Genomic DNA, 11,364 nt, shown 5'->3' on the forward strand with positions numbered 1-11,364 from the left:
AAACAAGTCAAGAAGAACTCAAAACAACGGTTGAGGAATTCATGAATCATTACAAGAAAATCTAGCTATTGCTACACCATATATTGCCACACCTTCAATATAGATGTTGCAAAAGCAAATTTCTAGTCACATTACTTTTCAGCTGCAGCTAAAAGCAATAATTTATTGCTGCAAAATGAAACTTTTGCCACACAACTGTAGCAACAATATGAAAAGAGTGTGGCAAAAAAGTATAATCTCTTGCTGCAGCAATAAATATTAGGTGCTGCAATAGACTTCTTGCTACATATATTATCGCGACACTAGTAGGGGTTAATGCCATAACCATTGGGTGTTGCAACATATTAAGTTTCTTGTAGTGAATGCTATGGCAGAAAGTCATGATACCTTGGAAAAATCTTCAGAATCTTTGCTTATTCAATTACAGAATTCCAATAACACAAATCTGGCTAAGTTAATGGAAAATAATAGGAAGGGGATGGCTGCACTGATGCAAGCAAACAAGCAAGGCACAACTGCGCTTGCTGATACTATTACCAGAAATATGGCATCAATTCTTCTTCCATATTTTCCTCTAAATATTTTTCCTCCTGGTTTCAGTGGTCACCCTAATTACATGGCAACAATGGTCTTAATGGTAACAACATTGGTTCTATTTCAGACAACACTCCAGTTTTTCGAACAACATCTATTAACTTGAAATTTCCAAGTTTTGATGGTACGGATCCAGCAGGATGGATTTTTCAGGCATACCGATACTTTCGCCTGCATCACATAGCTGAAGCTTTCAAAATATCATTAGCTACTGCTCACTTTACAGGTGAAGCAAACTCCTGGTATCGATGGATTCAAAGTAAGTTAACAGATCCAACTTGGTTGCACTTTTAGTCTCTTATCTGTGATCATTTTGCTGATAAAAAGTTTGCCAATCCTCGTATGGCTTTATCTATAATGTCTCAAAAAGGATCGGTACGTGACCACATTACATAATTTGAACAAATTTTGAACTTTGTTACCGACTTACCTGAAGACTATGTTATTGATCTTTTTATTAAATCATTGAAACCTGAGATAAGTTATGTTGTAGAAGTTCTTGAACCTCAAACCTTATCTATAGCTAGGGATGATCATGGGGCGGGTATGCCAATCTCAATCACTGCCCCGTTCATGAAAAAAATACCCATACCCGTCCCGTTATCCACATGAATTGGGGCGGGGCGGGTATGGGGAATACCCATATGGGACGGGTTTTCCATGGGTTACCCGTAACACTGAGTTAATACATAAATTTGTTTATAATCAAAACTTAAATATGATTCAAATAAAAATAATAACATAAGAATAATGCATTGTAAAATTTTAAATTCAGAAATTTATCTTAAAGGGAACAAAACAATCTTTAAATGACTTATTAGTTTTTCTACTTTTTTCTTTCTCATTCTATCTTCGTCCACGTTAACCATTTCATTATCTGCATCATTTTCTCTATTTTAACCTTTAGAGAATGTGTCTGATCACAACAAAGAATAGGAAATGATGAATATACAAAAACGATCAAGAATATAATAAATGAGAGAAAGCTCGATTAAGTGGTAGAAGTATAAAAGTTCGATACAAATTTTTGCATAAAAGTCTAAATCCTTATAATATGAAACTTACGGGGCGGGTATAGGACGGGGACCTTGAATCCCGTCCCCGCCCCATTCCCGTAGTTTAGGTTTCGGGTATTAGCCATACCTGACCCCACCCTCGTTTGTTCAGGTAAAACCCTACCCAAACGGGGCGGATACCCACGGGGATGAGTTTGGGTAGGGAAAATGGCCATCCCTATCTATAGCTTTCAAGAAAGCTATTAACAGGAGGATGTGCTACTTCAAACTTCTTCTTTTTACAAAACTGCTCGACCTAATCCTTTCAGGCAAGCACTTAATACTGTGCAGTTTAGGAAAAGTGCAATTCCTCCAGGAGCAAAAAGATTGTCATTTGAAGAACAAAGGGAGAAACGAGAAAAAGGGTTATTCTTTAATTGTGATCAGCTATATGTTCCTGGTCATCTTTGTGCTAAACCACGTTTATTAATTTTGGATATGGCTCCAAACAATGGTGAGTTCATAAATGATTGTGATGAGGAAGAAGATATACATATTACTAAAACCAGTGAAACTGACACTCATAATGAATCCGAAATTTCACTACATTCTCTAATGGGATCTTCTTTTTCTAAAACTATGAGAATCACATGATATATCAAAGGAGAACCTCTTACAATTCTATTGATTCAGGTTCTACTCACAACTTTTTACACCCAGACATTGTTGTGAAATAATTTTTTTTCTCAACCTTGTAGCACTGCTTTGCATGTTATGGTGGTTTTTAGGAAACTCAAGGTTCTTGTGCTGATATCTCTCTTAAGTTACAAGATTATCAGTTAACTACTGATTTCTTTCTCTTGGCTATTAGTGGTTGCGATGCAGTTCTTGGTGTGTAATGGCTACAAACTTTGGGTGAAATCACATGGGATTTTAAGAAACTTCATATGAGATTCCATTTACACAATACTGATTATTTATTAGTTGGCAATTCTTCAGCCTCAATCATGCTCTTGGATAGTTCTCTACTGCAAAGATTATTGGATTGTGCACACAATGGGTTTCTACTTCAGCTTGCTCCAACTTTGTCATCAACAACTTCTGATCAGGTACCTACTGAAGTTTCTCAATTACTCTTGCGTTATTCAGATATCTTTGAGTCTCCAACATCGTTACCACCTACTAGATCACATGATCATCGCATACCTTTAATCCCTAATACTTCACCAGTAAATGTTCGACCATATAGATATCCTCATTTTCAGAAGACTGGGATTGAGAAAATTGTGTCTGAACTCAAGCAAGCAGGGTTTTATTCGTCATATCTCAATCCCTTATTCTTCACCTGTGTTATTGGTTCGTAAAAAGGATAACAATTGGTGTTTGTGTGTTGATTTTAGAGCACTTAACAAGGTTACTGTGAAAGACAGATTTTCAATTTCGGTTGTAGATGAATTAATTGATGAGCTTAATGGTGCTACAATTGTTTCAAAGATGGATATGTGATTTGGCTTTCATCAAATAATATTGTATGATGCAGATATTCACAAAACAGCTTTTCAGACACATGATGGTAACTACGAATTTTTAAGGATGCCCTTTGGATTATGTAATACACCTGCAACATTTCAGAGTTTGATGAATGATGTATTCCGTTCTTATCTTCGAAAGTTTGTTCCCGTATTCTTTGATGACATATTAGTTTATAGTAACTCTATGTTTGAACATCTTCAACATATGGAAATTGTGTTTGAGCTATTACGAACACATAAGTTATTCTTAAAAAGATCTAAGTGTGACTTTACAAAGACATCAATTAGTTATCTTGGCCACAAAGTCTCGACTGAAGGTGTTTTTGTGGAGGAAGATAAGATTTCAAGCATTAAGAATTGGTCTATTTGTTAGAGCATAGCTCGGTCGACCTCGCATGCGTTGCTATATCAAGCATGTTTGTCAATGTTAGTGATCAATATTGATTTCTAGTCTATTATAGCTAAGTCTCGGACTAGGATAGAAAAGTGTAGTTGAGCTCAAGGACTTCATGGAGATTCATCATACAACGACGAAGATCTACTCAAGGAACCGTGGAACTTCATCAACAAAAAGGTATGTGGAGACTTGAACTTATATATCACTCAAAAGTCTATCTATTCTATCTCCTACTTCTTATGAGACAAAAAGTCGTATGTTATATAGACTGGATCATACACATTTGACATTTCGAACTGAGTATTCACTACTTATCTTTTTCTTGAAATCGTGTTTTGGTAAAGCGCTTTGCTTTGATCCAGTTTATCTTCACCTAGTGACGAAAGTCATGAAAAGTTTCAATTACTTTGAGAATTGCTCTGACGTGAACGGTCTGTGAATAACGGCTATATAACGTCCTCTGAGAATGTCTCAATGATTGGAATGAGAGTTTAGATTACATAACCATGTATTCCTTAATCCGAAGTTTTCAAACTTTGTTGATTGAGAGAAACCGGAGGAATTGGCTTTGCCAAGTCCGCGAACTCAGTTTGCGAACTCAGTCCACGAACTGACGGAAGTTCTCTTGCCGAGAATTTCTGCTGGGATTTTCCAAAAACTCGTTTGCGTGTTTAGTCCGCGAACTCAGTCCACGAACCTAGTCCGCAAACTGGCGAAAGTCTCTTTGCCGAGATTTTCTGCTGAGTTTGGAAAACTCTGTCGGTTGCCTTAAGTCCGCGAACTTGTTTGTGAGCTTAAGTGGTTATGATCTAAAGATGTGCTTTAACATGAAACTTAAATTATTAAGGAATGTTTTATGCAAACCGTGGCTATAAAGTTCATGAGCCGATTCAATTGAATCGAATCATCTTTGTTTCAATTGTGTCTTGTGTAGTTACATAAGATCTCATAGCAATTGAACAACTCTCTAACTAGTTCATTTGAGTCAATTGAACTAGTTATGGTAAAGAAGAACTAGGTTAATATGAATTGCTCATATGGTTAAACTTTTGGGGTACTATGTTGAACCAACATACACGTACACGTTTGAGCATGGTTTTCACAAACCCAGTAAATGTCTACCCAAGTGTGTGTGACAAGCTAAGTTTTCGATCTAATGGTTGAGAAATATTAGCTTGAATCTAAATCAGGTTTTCATCTAACGGTGAATATGGATTGCTTTGTAACTAAGGCAAAACCCTGATTTGAAGGCTATATAAAGTCTAGCATTGTGCAAAACTAATCCCCACACGTCTGTGTGATACTAGTGCGCTCGCTAGAGTCGATTCTCCTTTAACCTTTGGTTTTCTTCTCTAAAACCAGGTTAACGACTTAAAGACTTCATTGGGATTCTGAAGCCAGAACGATACTACTTTTATCGTAGTTGTGTGATCTGATCTTGAATCTTCTATCGTACGAGTACAATCTATTGATTGGCTTGAGATCGTGAGAGTTCTCCGATAGGAAAGATAAAGAAGTCACAAACATCTCCGTCTCACTGTTTGTGATTCCTCGACAAACCGCTTGTGTAGTCAAGAAGGATTTTTCAGAGGTGATTGATTAGTATAGCTTGTTCTTCGGGATTATAAGACCGGATTATCAATTGGTTCCTGTTCACCTTGATTTTATATCTTAAAACGGAACAAAAACCTAGGGTTTTTCTGTGGGAGACAGATTTGTTTATTATCAAGTCTGCGATTTCGGGTTGCAACAACTCTTAGTTGTGGGTGAGATCGGCTAAGGGAATCAAGTGCGCAGTATCTTGCTGGGATCAGAGGCGTATGAGTACAACTGTACCTTGAATCGATGGGAGACTGATTGGGGTTCAACTATAGTCTAGTCTGAAGTTAGCTTGGAGTAGGCTAGTGTCTGTAGCGGCTTAATACAGTGTGTATTCAATCTGGACTAGGTCCCTGGGTTTTTCTGCATTTGCGGTTTCCTCGTTAACAAAACTTCTGGTGTCTGTGTTATTTATTTTCTGCATTATATTTTATATAATTGAAATAATACAAGTTGTGCGTTAAGATCATCAATTGGAAATACAACCTTTGGTTGTTGATTGATATTGATTGATCCTTGGATATTGGTCTTTGGTACCGTCCAAGTTATTCCTTGTGTTTGATTAAAGACTCGCTATTGCTTTAGCTTGAGTAAATCAAAACAAGTTAGAGATATTGACTCCTTGAGATAATTTAATCTAGATTGAGTCTGACTGTCTAGTTGATTCTCTAGCAAAGTATTTTGGAGTTAGTTTATACAGATTGCTAAGCGAAATATTGGGTGGTGTTGTTAGACCCCCGCTTTTTCACTATTCCTTCTACAATCAAGAATCTTAGAGGTTTCTTGGGTTTGGCAGGATACTATCGCAAATTTGTACGAGATTATGGTAAAATATGTGCTCCATTGACTAAATTATTAAAACAGGATGCTTTCAATTGGACTGATCAAGCTACAAAAGCGTTTAATTAGCTCAAATATGCTTTAACAAGCACTCCTGTTTTGACACTACCAGACTTTACAAAAGAATTTTGTTTAGAATGTGATGCTTCTGAATTGAGAGCAGTTTTGATGCAATCTAACAAAACATGTTGCATATTTTCAGCAAACCATTATCAGGTAAGAATTTGAATTTATCTGTATATGATAAGGAGATGCTTGTTATTGTCTCTGCAGTAGACAAATGGATACCTTATTTGTTTGGAAGACATTTTAAAATCTTCACAGATCACAGAAGTCTTAAATATTTTCTTGAGCAAAGATTGTTTTCTGTTGAACAACAAAAATGGTTGTCCAAATTGTTGGGTTATGACTATGAAATCATATATCGATTTGGAGCTGCAAATAGAGATGCAGATGCTTTATCAAGGATGGCTATTCCTCAACTTTTATCCATCATTACTCCCATTATTTCTGGAATCAATGAAATTATTCAAGAATGCCATGCAGATTCTGACTTAGGTATTCTTATTCAAAAACTATGCCAAGATTCAAGCTATTAACGTAAACTCATATGTTGACGGAGTTTTACGTTTTAAAGGTCGTATTGTTGTGGTACTTACTTTTGAACGGTATAATAAACTACTTTTTGAGTTCCATTCAACTCAATCAGGTGAACACTCTGGTTATTTACGAACCTATAAACGTCTTCAGCAAAAAAAATATTGGAAGGGTATGAAAACTTCAATCAAGTTATTTATACAGCAATGTGATGTCTGCCAACATAATAAATATGACTCTAGCTCCTCCCGGACTACTACAACCATTATCAATACCTACTGATGTATGCATTGATATTTCAATGGATTTTATTGATGGATTTCCATTATCTAACAATAAGAGCTCAATACTGGTATTCGTGGATCGTCTATCTAAATATGCTCACTTCATAGCATTATCACATCCTTATTATGCTTCCACCATTGCTGATGTATTTATATGAGAAATTGTAGGACTTCACGGAATACCTAAAACCATAACTAGCGATCGAGATCCTATTTCATGAGTAACTTTTGGGAGGCATTTTCAGTCTCCAAGATACTCAACTTTGTCGCAGTTCAGCATATCATCCTCAAACGGATGGTCAAACTGAGGTATTTTGGAATGTTATTTATGTTGCTTTGCTGGAATCAGGTTGGTTAACATGTCTTCCATGGGCTAAATGATGGTATAACACCAGTTATATTCAACTATTAAGATGACTCCTTATCAAGCTTTGTACTATAGAGCTCCACCAACAATTTCAACTTATCTTCCTGGAACAACTCTTGTGAATGTTGTGGATGAGTTATTAAGAGCCCGAGATCATATTTGCGAATTCTACACTCTAACTTGCATCATGCTCAAGCTAGAATGAAAAATTATGCTGAAGAAATAGAACTAAACGTTATTTTGATGTGAATGATTGGGTTTTCCTTCGACTTCAACCATATCGACAGACAACAGTTCGTGATAAATCCTTCTCTAAACTATCTCCAAAATTCTATGGACCATTTCGGATTGTTGAGAAAATTGGAACAGTGGCATATCGATTAGAATTACCAGTCCCAAGTAGCATATATCCAGTTTTCCTGTTTCTCAGTTAAAATTGAAACTTGGTTCTTCAATTGTTGTCAATGTTGATTTACCAACTACTGTGGACTATGAAAAATGGGAATCTGAGCAAATAATGGACCGTAAAATGTTCAAAAAGGGTAATGTTGCTGGAACTAGGTGGCTTGTTAAGTGGAAGGATCGTTCAAATGATGAAGCTACTTGCGAAGATGCAGATGAGTTCATCACTCGATTTCAAGAATTTCATACTTGAGGACAAGTCGTGTTTCAGGCGAGATGGGATGTTGCAGCACCAACACTACATTCCCTTATTTCCTTAGTACTACCTTCTTTACTTTCCTTAGATAGACAGTTGCTTTAAATTCATCTAGATTAATTAAGAAGCCATGCAGTTGCCTTTGAAAAGGCGAGGGTACCCAAATATACCTCAAACTAAAACTTTTCCTACCTATAAGTCCTTTCTCCGAAAGTGATTGTCTATGGACTGAGTCGAGACAATACAACTAATCGGTTCATACTTCGTGTGATCGTCTATGGATACGCGATCGAGACAATACAACAACGAAGTATGTTACTTGATAAAAAGGTTCGGACTTAACCAAACACAATAGGATTCACTTATCAAGTAAATAGGAATTAACGTTTGTGTAATTTACTTTAATTATAATAAAACAATTATAATGCGGAAATATAAAGTAAATGACACGGCAAGATTTTGTTAACGAGGAAACCGCAAATGCAGAAAAACCCCGGGACCTTGTCCAGAATTGAATACTCTCAGGATTAAGACGATACACAAAATTACACCTAACTTCGTATAGTTGAGACCAAGCAACTAAACCTATAGTTCACCTAGTTCCGTCTGTATTCCCACGCCTCCGACCTTAGTCATGTACTTGGAACAATTCCTTTGGTTCGTATTCCAAACATAAAGGAACAACAAATCTTTTTGGTACCAACTCTATTCAACCAAGTGATATGAGTCGAACAAAGGCTCTTCTGTTTATCATAACATAAACTCCTTCGTCAGGTTCTTAGATCTATCTTATGTTCAATTACCAAATTAATCGTTTTAAGATTAAGACAACAACACTATTAATACAAAGAATTGTGTTGATGTCGATCTACTCAATTAATCAATCCTATCTATCACAAAGATAAACCGATTATTAATTGGATCCTCTTTTACCGAAACAAGTATTGTGCACACCAAAGATTATGAATTCCAAAATCATAAATCTTCAATATCTTCTTCGTCTTCAAATCTTCTTAGATCTTCAATAAAAACCTGCATACAATCACTTGAATCTCTTGTGGTCAATCACGCACAGAACGGAGTCTGTTAACAATGGTTTATCACAAGATCGTCTTTAGAACTAACAACAGTCTAAAGATCCCTGTCGAAACTATGAACTAGTTTGAGTGAATCTTATATCAGAAGAGAAGATTCTCAAGCATAGACAAACTAGGTGCAATCAAATTTCAACCACCGTTAGCCAATCAAATCAAAGAAAACAAAAGATAAACTGCAATTATCTTGTTTCCCACCATCGGTACACGCTAGAGCTTCTCAATCCCAAAGAAGACTTTAAACTGATCGGCCATAAAAGATTTCGCCTAATTAGGTTACTCTCCTCTCCGAATAGGCGGCTACACCAGTAACAACACAACAAAGAGGAAGTCTGTTGTTACGAAGGATTAGTTTGCAAGAAAGGAAAACTTCAAGTATTTATAGACAAGGAAGTTTGGACACCAAGGAATTTCCAAAACCGAAAATATTCTCAAGATATTCATTAAAGCACAAATTCGGTTTCCATAATTCCTGGGAATGCTCTGTCCAAAAATAATGATTGAAATCTCTCGGAAAATCTCTAATTAGTAAATGCACATTACTAATTCTTATTTCCTTATAAAATGAAGTTAAATACCTTAATTAAAAGATTCTTAACTTATTTATGTTTCAATCCTGGGATTCTCTTCCCTTAGCTATTAAGGAATAACTTTGAACAATTAAAGAAATAAACATGCATAACACGTGTTCAAAGTATGTCGACATCTTAACTTTGTAAGTTCTCTTTCACACTTAAAACCTTGAAACCGATTTTCCATACTTCCAAACAAGTTTAGAATTGGTTCATATGACTTTCAAGAACTATGCGATTGATCAAATAAAATTCAATCACAATCATGGGTTTAACTGTTCTACCAAAACAAGTTTCGGTTCTACCTTCCATCTGAGTACTGTGCATAGTCACACTAGATTTCCAAAATTCAGTTGACTAGGTACTAGGATCGGTTCCCCACATATATATGGTATCTAACTTATATGTGTTGCACATGTCCATAGCATCGGTTCTCTTTTGCCTAAAAACGTGTTGCACATGTCCATAGGATCGGTTCCCCTTTCTGCTATATAATCTTGATGCACCTCATACAAGGATCGGTTCCCCTTTGTGATGTACTGCACCTCTTACTAGGATCGGTTCCCCTTTCCCATATTTGGACAGATAACAAAATCAGAAACCCGATCATACCATCTCAGGTGATTACTTAAGATCTGTTTCACTAATAAAAGTCATATCAATACATAAGTCAGGTCTTTGTGAATAGTTCTACAAAGAACACAACAAGTCGTGAACGTTTATACTCAATCACACATATTGGTTGTTCAAAAGATATGCAATGAATAACAAAACCAATAACGCCTGGCGATTTCCTTTTCGATTCACAAACAAGTTTATGAACTTACTTCCTTAGAACACATGTAAAACATTGTTCTCTAGGATGAATTCCTCACCTCATACCCATACATAATCACAATAGCATTCAAATGATTATGGCGATGTCTTATCAAGTTTAATGGTTAAGCAATAAACCTCGTATTGTATTCCTTAATACTATGTCTATTTAGAGTTCAAATATGCTTCGCAGTTTTTTTTTCAATATGCACGACTTGAAAGATACGTTAGGGAATGAAATAGTTCAAGTCAAATATTACTAACCTCAAGTAGAAGGATGATTGTTGTCCTTGTAGCTCCTTGCTTCTTCACATCTTCAAGTCTTCGTAATACTTGTAAAGTCTCAAATCCTAATACTTTCAAGCTAACCTATACGAAGTTGACTCTAGTACATAATCAAGCGACTCTTAATATGAGTTTTGATTCACTAAAATATGACAAATTTGACATACCAACGCTTAGTGGGTTCAACCGAGCTATGCTCTAACAGCCTTAATTACAACAACTTGGGTAAGAAGTTAAGCTATCAATATATATATATATATATGCTTAGCACTGTAAACGTAGAATTATCAACCAATACAAACTCAAGTTATTTAAATTTTCTTCTTTTCTTTTCAATTTGGTGGCTGATCTCCAACTCAAAGGATCAAAGCTTGTGTTCTTACGTTTATTTAGTTCATAACCCTAATAAAATACAATTCAGGTAAATAGTACAACTCAATGCACATTCAAGACTAGTCAATACGAAAATTTTCATTGCTTTTACGACGTATGTACCATATATATGCGCTTTTGTGTTAGTGCTCATGAATCTGTGACACCGTACGTTTTAGATTGAACATGTTAAAGGGTTCCAAAGGACTAGGAGGGTAAAATGAGCATCTTTTCTCAAGGATTCCACACTACAACAAAGTACGGTGAAACATGTCTTTTCGATTTCAATTCACGAGCGTCTCCAATGAGAGGATGTTAACTTCTTAAATTTTTGGCCACTTAGGATTTATTGAGAATTCAAC

This window comes from Papaver somniferum, chromosome 5 (assembly GCF_003573695.1).
Source record: "Papaver somniferum cultivar HN1 chromosome 5, ASM357369v1, whole genome shotgun sequence".
Taxonomy (NCBI): Eukaryota; Viridiplantae; Streptophyta; class Magnoliopsida; order Ranunculales; family Papaveraceae; genus Papaver; species Papaver somniferum.